At 50.8% G+C, this 10769-nt stretch overlaps 1 pseudogene; it reads right to left on the bottom strand.

Annotated features, from left to right (window-relative positions):
• Positions 1-390: 390 nt before the first annotated feature.
• On the bottom strand, positions 391-9419 carry LOC136462707 (receptor-like protein 3; annotated as a pseudogene).
• Positions 9420-10769: the final 1350 nt, after the last annotated feature.

Here is a 10769-nt window from a genome sequence, read left to right as displayed (position 1 = left end):
GGCTTTCCTAGGTACATTTGTTATAATACACCTAGATATCTTATATCTTAGATACATAGCATGTCTAGAAAACCAGAACGACTTACAATTTGGAATGGAGTGACTACATATTGGTCTGTTTACTGACTATAAACGTTCCATCCTTGAATTTGCTTCCAGTAATAATATCAGAATTTGGAGAAGCCAACTAATGTCAGGTGTTTATCCTGCAGTGGAGGAATGGTTCGGGATGACTGACCCAGACTTGCTCAAGGGAAAACACTGGAGATCACAAATTCAGGACATGCTTCTCTACGGTTACAAAGCTGCAGTTGTTTGCTGGGAGCTTCAGTTACATCCATTGCTTATCTTCATTCTCCAAGCCAGGACACATTGCAGAAGCACTTTTCCTTACCCAAAATATCTGGATAGTACCATCTGATCATATAGCATACTCCAAGGAAAACAGCAAAGGCCACAGCAAAGACGATGTCTTCACCACACAGTCCCGTGGAGTGAATGGGCGCAGGACCTGCCTCTACTGAAGCACTACATTGCTGAATGAACATAGGGCCACACATCCTTGGGTTCCCAGCGAAGCTAGAATTCGGAAACGTGCAAAACTGGCCTCCTGTCGGAATAGGGCCGTCTATGTCATTGTTAGAAATGTTGAAGTAGGAAAGGAAGTGAAGGTTCTCCAATGCCCCAGGGATTTCACCTGTCAGGTGATTGTTGGACAAGTCCAGCACCTGCAGGTTTGTGAGGTTGCTGAATGATTGCGGAACCTCCCCGTGTAAGTTGTTGAAACTCAAGTTGAGCTCCGTGAGCCCTTTCAGACGACCAATCTCCAGTGGAATCTCCCCAGTGAACTCATTGTTGCCTAGATTCAGCAGTTTAGGGCAGTAATTGGCCTTGTGGTATTCAAGAGATGCAGCCATGTAAACAGGCAACGGAAATACTTGGTTTGAACCATCTACAATATTCTCAGATTCTAGCATCGGTAGCTTCATCAGTGCTTTTGGGATCTCCCCTACAAGGCTGTTATTGGATACATCTATAACGAACAAGAGATTTAAGCTGCTGATCCAGGCAGGTATTGATCCAGTGAGTTGGTTGCTGTACAAAAATAGCTCCTTCAAATTTTGGAGCTTTGAGAGCCAGTGAGGTATTTTTCCTGACAGTGAGCAATCAGCCAAGGAAAGAACCTGAAGATTTTGATAGCCATCGATTGTTTCATCTTCTGGCATGGCCTCGCCTTTGAAATTGGTACCAATCAGCAGAGTTGTAAGGTTCCAAGAACTCTTGAGGACCTGAAGGGCATTTGTGATATTTGTGAAGGAGTTGTTTGTAAGGGACAGGAACCTGAGGGACTTGAGGTTGCCTATTCTTGGCGAAAATTGGCCACGGAAGTTGTTGGAAGACAGTCTAAGCGCAATGAGATTGCTGCAGAAGTATAGGCTCTCAGGAACTGTACCAGCGAACTTGTTTTGCATAAAATCTAGAATTTTTAGGTTGGGTAAGGTGAAGTTGACATTGTTTAGATCTCCATGAAAACTGTTGAACCGGAGAATGATAGTTCTGAGATTGGAGCATCTGCTTAGTTTCAGAGTGAAGAGGGCGGGATCCCAGGCCGTTAGAATTCCCCCCTTGTGCCGTCAGCCGGCGCAAACACATAGGAAGAGGAGAAATTGATGGGTAGGAAGGCTTTGGCTTTGTACAAGTTTATGGTGTCGAGTTTGGTTTCTTGTAGGCAAATTATGGAAGGTTTAGCATCAGTGAAAACATCACGCACAACACCACACTTGTCCGAGTCACCTAAGCCACGAACGTTCCACAAAACGATGTAAAAGCAGCGAGAGTTCTGATTCATTACCGAACATTACAGCACCAACAAGGTTCGAAAAGCTCCCAACAAGCCGAAGGCAAGGTAGACAGCGACAAGGTAAAGAAGAAGTAAACTAAGATAGATGCACCACCATTTTTAGGACCCAACGAGCATTGGGGCCGAAGTGACTGTTGCAGTAGTAGATCATATGGCAGCATCAGTCACCACACCGAGCCTGCCGGCGTTCTTGCATCCGAGGTTGGCAGTGGACACGAGCTTGCGCAGCTCCGCCACCCCCAGAGGCAGCATGTTCTGCGCCAAGATGTTTCGCTTGTTGACGTGTTTCTTCAGCGTCTTAGAGCACCCCGACAGGGAGTTGAGGAGTGCTTTGCGTTGGACCGCCTGTGTGGTCATGTCCACGAAGTTGGCCGGTGCCTTGGTGGCAAGGCGCGAGCTGGCCCTCCACGGGACGGGGGTACCGGCAGCTGCATCGCCAGCAGTAGCAGCGGCAGCAGTGCGTGGGCGGCAACGATAAGTGATGATGCCCGGTGGCGGAGGCAGCCTACTGACAGGAGGTGAGGCGAGCGACGGCGGAGGAGCAGCGATGCTAGCCGGGCTCGCAGGGCTTGAAGTGGTGGCCACGGGAGAGGCAGAAGGCGGCGGCAAAGGCGTCGGCGAGCTTGGCGACGAAAGCGAGGAGAGCATACGCGCGAAGGAGAAAGCAAGCCCAAGGATGACTTGGGCAGAGGGCGTCGCGGCCAGCTGCTGGCCACCTAGAGGATCAAAAGCATACTGCCGGTTGTACCCCTAGTCGTGGCTAGGCGGGAGCGGCGGGTACACCTGGCTATAGTAGTGTGGCGGAGGGCGCGCCTGCTGCTCGCGGCTGACAGGACCCAAGGGCCCAAGGCTGGGACCATGAGGAGGAGGAGCAGGAGGGCCAAAAAGCGCGCCAAGTTACCCTGGCTGTCAAGCTGGTACTCCCTTGGCCAAACACGGATCGACAGGATTTTGGCCACGCACCCGGGTCAGCCAACTCCCTTCGGAGCGGAGATGCGCAATTCATAAGGGAGTTCCAGGCGGTCATTGACCTCGAGGAGAAGACGGAGTGATGCATAGTTGTTCTGGGACAAGCACTCGGGATCAATCTCAGCCACATTGCTGAATCCCCAGAAACACTCATGAATCTTGGTTTTGTACCAATGTTCATTGGGGAAGTCGACCACGGCCACAAAGGCTAGCCATGTCGGGATACGGAAGAAGCGATTGGAGGTTTCCTCTGGTTTTTGAAGGAACATAGTTCCCCCTCGCCATTGATGGGGCCACGGAGGTGCAGGTAGTCACGGTCCCCGACCGATCCGCAACGAAGGATCATCGCGCCCTGAGAGGATGGGATGAGATCAACTGGTAGCAGCGGCGCGGACGAGCATAGGGCAGAGCGAATGAAATCACTTACCTCCATCATGGGGACGGAGGGCTCGATGAAGGCAAACAGTAGCCGCTCAGTAAGCTCATCGCGGCCAGGTGACACCTAGGCATCGGCATGGCGAGGACGACCCAGCATCCAGGAGTCGCCATCAGAGCCGGAGCTGTCTAGCTCGCCGCTCTCGTACTCGTCGCCGGAGCTCTGGGGAACGTCGACGCCCCGACTGATGAGGCCGTTGCATGGCAGCGTAGCATGCCGCTCCCCGTCGGAGGTCAGCGACGCTGGCGGCAGGCCCATGCGTGGTGGCAAGGCCTGAGCGTGAGCAGTCGGTGACGCGGGCGTGGCCTCATTGCCCGGCACGCCATGGGCCACGAACTTGTCAATGCACTGCGGCATGGGCGGACAAGACTCCCGCGCAAGAGCAAGGAGGGACTGCGAGCTCAGCACCTCCACAAAGAGCGGCCCCGCAGAGGTGGACGCCACCATGTTGGTAGGATGAAAAGCAGTGGTGAGCGGCAGGTCGTCCTCCTGCCCTGAGGAAGGCGGCGAGGGAGGAGGTTGCGGCGCAGGAGGCGCGTTATTAGGCCGGGCGCGGTGAGCATGCGCAGAGCGCGAGGAGGCAAGGTTGCGGATGGCCGGCGACAAACGGCGCGCAGCAGCGCAGAACACACGGTGGAGCGACATCCTGCACTCGTGGCTCCGGTGGCCGGAAAGCCAGCAGCGACGGCAGCGGACTGGGTCCTGGTAGTCCCGCACACGGTGATCAGAGGCGAGGAAGCGAAAAACAACCTTTGGCAGGAGCAAGGGGTTTGAGGGTTTTGGCAGCCACGGCCGACGCGGGCGGCGTAGTAAGTGCTGCCTGGAGGTACGTGTGCGGGGGCTGCGAATTGAAGGCGCATGCGCACGATGCGATGTACACGCCTGCCACAGACGTGGAGACACGACCACACGTCGCACCCCTGCAAGGCAGCAGAGAGGGATGAGAAGGGAAAGGCAGGGGAGGTATAGTTAAAAGATACGATGGAACATTTCCTAACTGAAAATCCGGTGAGTGGGAGCCAGGCTGTGTCGCTGCATTGCCAAGCTCAGCAGACGTTACACCGATGGGTGGCTCCGTACGTCCATCAATAAATGCATCTTCCATAGCCTGGTGTGGAGGTTTGAATGGAGGCAGGCGATTGAAAGCGCTCGTCGCCGCCGCCATGGAGTGATGAAGGAGAAGCTTAATAGAGCAGAACCGTAGGACACCACGAACGACGAGGACGTTCACAATGTTTTGATTTGACACCGTAACTTCGAACACACCGTCGTTAACGCAACGCACACTAAGATGACTCGGACAAGGCGCTAACAGATAGTGCATCGAGTTCCTGATGAAGAAGACATTGTACCGGGGATCGCGGGAAGGTGGAGTTACCCAAATCTGTGCCGGAGCCAGAGAAGGAGCGAGGAGGTCGGGGATCGCAGTGTCGAAGCAGTCAGAGAGGAGATGGTTTTGGAGGTCGAAGCGGGTTGGCGGAGGCGGCACGATGAGGCGTCGCGGGCGGGCGGCAGGCCCTAGGGCATCAGGCCGACGCTGAGCGGGTGGCACCAGAGGTCCAGGGTCACCAAAGGGTGCACGGGCAGGTGGAGGTGTGAGAGGCGGAGGCGAAGGACGAGGGGGAGGTGGCGGGGTGCCGCCTCCCGGGTCACCATCGCCAGAGCTCTCACGAGAGGGAGCCATCACATCATCAGCATTTCATCAGACCTCACACTCTCACCACTGTCTTCGTCCGTAATGCTTCAGACCCTGACTTCACTGTCACCAACACTTACGTTCCATTGGACCACGCGGGCTCAATACCGTTCCTGCATGGTATGCGCGACTTCAGAACCTAGACTCTTATTCAGGGCCCCTGGATCCTACTGGGGGACTTCAATCTTATGCGCTGCACCACTGACAAGAACAATGGGCAGTTTAGTGTGCCACTCTCCAATGCTTTCAATGAAACCATCCAAGACCTTCAGTTGTCTGAAGTTGAGCTTTCTAATTGGCTTTACACTTGGACCAACGGCCAACCACACCCTATCCTAGCACGGCTGGACAAGGTCTTCACTAACAACGATCTCGACTTGATCTTCCCACTCACTAGCCTTTCCTCCCTCCCTAAACCGACCTCGGATCACACTCCGCTCTTGCTGTCGCTTTCCACAAGCCTTCCTAAGTTAGGCTTTTTCCGTTTCGAACGTGCCTGGCTTCGACATCAATCCTTTCTTTCGACTGTCCTAGCGGGTTGGCAACAGACGCATGAACGAGCAGACGTCGTCGGGCATCTAGCCTCGTGCATCAAGTCGACGTGTGCGGCGGCTAAGGTTTGGTCGAGGTGTATAAGGCCACCCAATTACCTAATTCACAACTGTAAATTCATTATTCAGCTGTTTGATTTCTTCGAAGAGACGAGAGCTCTGTCAACACATGAGTTTTAGGCTCGTAGACAAGCTCAAGAAACCTTGCAGGAACAGCTCAAAGCCAAAGCAACCTACTGGAAGCAGCGAAGTAAGCAACGGGCAATCAAAGAATGTGACTCCAACACCGCCTTTCATCATGCACATGCAACCCAACGCCTGCGGAGCAACTATATCAAAATGGTGAGGGTTGATGGTCAGGAGGTCGTCAGTCATGATGGCAAGACAACAGCACTGACAGATTTCTTCAAGTCCATTATCGGGGTCACTGGTGACTCGGTGCCCTCGCATCTGCAGCATATCTACGTAGACAGGAGCACACCAAGCAGATCGATAACATCACCCTTCACTGAGCAAGAAACAAAGTTAGCTCTGTTATCAATGAACTTGAACAATACTCCGGGACCTGATGGTTTTGGCCCGGCCTTTTACAGAGCAGCATGGGAGACAGTAAAGGTGCAAGTTATGAACTTCATGTCTGCTTTTCATGGGGGACAGATCAGCCTGGATCTGATTAACAGATCACATATGGTGTTGATACCAAAGAAGCCGGCAGCGGTGGATGTTGACTCATTTAGGCCAATATGCTTACAGAACTGCAGCCTAAAAATTCTTTCAAAAGTGCTAACCAAGAGACTGCAGGGTGAGATTCCGAAGCTAATCAACATCAACCAGACAGGTTTCATCAAAGGAAGATCCATCTCAGATACATTCGTATATGCATTGGAACTGGTTCAAGTGTGTCACAAGAGAAAGAAACCTGCAATAGTTCTGAAACTGGACTTTGCCAAGGCCTTTGACACAGTGAACTAGGATGGTTTGTTCAGTATCCTATCCGCGAGGGGCTTCCCAGAAAAATGGAATTAGTGGATCAGCTCTCTCCTAACCTCCTCGAAATCCGCAGTGCTAGTCAATGGATGTCCGGGGCCTTGGATCACATGCAAGAGAGGTCTTCGTCAGAGTGATCCTATTTCGCCTTACCTGTTCTTGCTGGTTGCAGAGACTCTTCAGGGTATGATTGCTAGATGCTCTGAGATCAAACACCCATCGGAAGATGGCTTACCATGTGCAGTGATCCAATATGCGGATGACACGTTAATCGTCCTTCAAGGCAACACCACTGGGGTGGCTGCACTGAAGAACATTCTTGATGATTTTGCATCTTTCTCTGGCTTACATATAAATTATTGCAAGAGCACGTTGGTGCCAATTCATATGACTGACAATATAACCCAGGAATGCGTTCAGGTTCCGGGTTGCAGGCAAGAATCCTTCCCACAGCCTTATCTGGGGCTGCCACTGTCGGTGCACAAGCTCCCACTGTCAGCATACACGCCTTATATCCAGAAGACTGATAGATATCTTAGTACATGGCAAGCAACCTTACTGAACCCTATGGGTAGAGCTATGATGGTTAACTCGGTTCTGGATTCTCAACTGGTCTACTTCATGAGCTCACTGCAGTTGCCTCCATCAGTGATTGATCAACTTGACAGGAGAAGACGTGCCTTTCTGTGGAGTGCAGACAAAACAGGAAAATCCAAACCAGCAAACTGCCTCGTTGCATGGATCAATGTGTGCAAGCCAAGAGATCTAGGTGATCTGGGGATCAAGGACATGGGCACACAGAACATATGCCTGCTGCTCAAACTCATCCATAAGCTTCATCACCCCGAATTTTCTCCATGGGCACAATGGGTCTAGGGACGGGCCTCAATTGCAACGCTCAGTGGCGATATTCATGGTGACCACTGGCAGGTGCTTCGATAAATTCTACCTCTGTATCAAGCTATCACAACGGTTGCCCTCGGAGATGGAAACAACTGCTCCTTTTGGTCTGATGTTTGGAGTGGAGATGAGGCCCTTGCTGACACCTACCCGGCACTCTTCAGTCATTGTACGTTCAAGGAGGCTACGGTATCCTAGATGTTACACATCGGCCTGCAATTGACTCTGGTACCGCGCCTGTCTCAAAGGGCATGCTTGGACCTGCATCACCTACTACAGATCGTCCAGGCGACCACACTGTCGCAAACACCGGACCAACGGACATCTTTATTCAGCAAGGGAGATTCAGGGCTGGACAGTGGTGCTATTTATAAACTACTGAAAGCCAAGGGCCAACCGGATGACCCCAGGGCTAAGTTCGTCTGGGACAACCATGCACCGCCTAGAGTGCAGCTTTTCATGTGGCTTCTAGTTCAAGGAAAAATCCATGCACGATCGGTGCTACACACCAAGAGAATACTGGATGATAAAACCTATGAGGTATGTAACGAGGCCGACGAAACACCGGCGCACATAATCAACGGCTGCCCCATTGCGACTCTGTTCTGGCAGAGGCTTCATCTACCAGAAATGATGCAACTCACAACCGAATCCTTACATACCATCTCAACAACTGGAGGCATACCCACTGACGAGTTCTCTACCTTCATAGCGCTGGGTTGCTGGCACCTGTGGAAGGCCAGGAATTGAAAAATCTTCAGACAAGAATCCACTTCTGTTGATCAGGTGCTAATAAATTGCAAGATTGCTGCAGAACAATGGAGGTTCAGACTTCCAAGAAAGAAAAAGCAAGCCGCCGACGTATGGTGCCATATCTTAGAAATGGCTAGAACAGGCCAGGGCTGAAACATTGGACCATAGGCTGCTTTAATCGCTTAGGAAAATTGTAACCACCTCGGTGTTTCTATAAGCAATATCTGTAGAGGCCGTTCAGAGCCATTATAATCAAATAAATCAGGTGGGGAACGCATCCATCAAAAAAAAAAAAAGGCATCTGCTTAGAGTCGATGGCAGCTCTCCGGACATGCTGTTGTACTCTAAGTGAAGCTCCTCTAGTCTCTTGAGCTGCCCAATAGAATCCGGGATATCGCCTGTGAGTCCATTCTCTGCAAGGTCGACCAAATGCTCGGCACTGAGTGCTCCTTGCAAGCGGTTGTTTGGAAAAGAGAGGTGCTCTAGAAAGGTAGCGTTGTAGAGCTCATTTGGCAGAGTCCCATCGAGTTTGTTGTGACCGGCCTTGAGCACTTTTAGCACAGAGCAGTCACCAAGATCCACCGGTATACTTCCGTTGAATTGATTAAAACTCAGGTCAAGCACCGAAAAGAATGGCTTTTTGACACATATGGTGCTGGGAATTTCTCCGGTGAAGCTGTTATTGCTCACGTTGAGAGCAACGAGATTCTCCATACTCTCCAATGTGATGGATGGAATTTCTCCTGTAAACTGGTTGCTTGAGATGTTGATTACCTGCATAGGCTGTCCAGTCGTAGATGGCAGCTTGTGGAGGTCACCATTTAGGTTGTTGAAGCTGACGTCAAAGACAACCATGCTTCTAGACCACAATAGTTCCGCCAGGAGACCACCGGAGAGTGAGTTGCACGACAGGTTGAGGCTCAGCAGACTGGTGATGTTGCCAAGCGACGGCGAGATACGCCCCTCAAGGCCCATGGAAGCCAGTGAGATCTCTGTGACAGCGCCATCGGCGTCGCAGGTGATACCCTTCCATGTGCAGCAGTTTGTGCCGTTCCTCCAAGAAGTGCTGAGGCCAGAGTCTTGCGAGAGCCCCTGGACAAACTTGAGGAGGGAGATCTTGTCCTGCTCTATGCACACACAGCTGGTGGGAGAGAGTAGGGAGAGCAATGGCAGGAGAGCAAGACCAAGCGATCGTATTGGCCATGATCTGGTTGTTCTGTTGTTCTTGTTCCATGAAGAGTGGAGTGGCTGCATGGTATCTTCCATGGAAGTATGGAACATCCAAGGAATCAGATTGTCAAGCGTGCTGGGCCTTACCAGCGCCCTGCTAAATAGAGGACCAGCACATCACAGAGCTCACAATGCTTTCAGCTCCAGCAAACCTAAACTTTAGCCACGCTTTGTTCATGGATCATGGAAGATAAAAGGAAGCAGGTTGGTCCAACGATACTGTTGAACTTTTGGATGATCCGAGGCTTTCACCTTTTCTGACGTGTAGAAACACACTCGCTGAAACGCAGGTGTGTATATCGTGTTCTTGACGTCGTATTTGGATTCTCTCTGCAGTATCTGAACTTTCACCGTCCACAAAATTTGTTGAGAAGTGGTCCAGCTTTGGAAATGTTGCCCTCCCTAAAGCTCAGCTCTGCCAGAACGCATGCCATTGCCATGGCCCGTGTTGCTGTTGCCCTTCGCTGGGCACACAACACACGTCCTGATCAGCTTTCGGGGAGAAAGAAAGCCACAGATTCCCACCACGATTTACATGTGCAAACACATCCCAACCTACATTGCAACTGCACCCAAGAGGTCAATATCGCGATCGCAACCACTGTGGTGGTGTCAAAGTGATTGGTTGATCCACGTGTGTGTACGCTCCCTTACATTAAAAAAAAAGTGTGTGTGCGCTCCCAATTTCTGCTCCAATAATGAAGTTTGAATCTTGAAATGCTTGTGATGTAAGCCTTGTATAAAAAGAATTCAGCTGAGTTGTATCCCTCATTTTGTTGTCACAATTACTGCGTTGCACAGATGATTCGAAGTCGATACTGTGGATGCAGTACATTTAATTGTACATAACACTTTACTGTATTTCAATACAGTACATATTGTTCTACGCTTACAGGGACCAGTCTATTGATCTGTTTTCCTTTTATTTCTCCCTTGTTTTCAAGCAGAGGGCACGACTGAACATGGCTAACAAAATTTGAACTTGACAAATCAATCGAAGATGAGCTTGTCTGTATATTGTTCTGTTGAGATAATGGAGACCAGAGCTGCATCTACTGAACTACGATGATACATTACCGTAGGGCTGCACAGCTTTGGGTTTCCAAAAACCTAGAATCCGGAGGGTGATAGTTTTGAGATTTGTGCAATTGCTTAGAGCCGATGGCAGAAATCCAAACATGCTGTAATATAGCAGCAACTCACAAGCTCCTCCAGCCTCTTGAGCTGCTCAACAGAATTTGGGATACTGCTAATTTGCCATTAGCCCATTCTCCCCAAGATCAAGGATAACCAATTTGCTGGACAGGACTACATACTCAGGATCAAGTGTTTCTTGCAAATGGTTATTACGGAAGGGGAGGTGCTCTAATGAGGTGATTGATCTTG

This window comes from Miscanthus floridulus, chromosome 7 (genome assembly GCF_019320115.1).
Source record: "Miscanthus floridulus cultivar M001 chromosome 7, ASM1932011v1, whole genome shotgun sequence".
Taxonomy (NCBI): domain Eukaryota; kingdom Viridiplantae; phylum Streptophyta; class Magnoliopsida; order Poales; family Poaceae; genus Miscanthus; species Miscanthus floridulus.
Note: the sequence above shows the minus strand (reverse complement) of the source record. Positions and strands in the feature narration are given on the sequence as shown.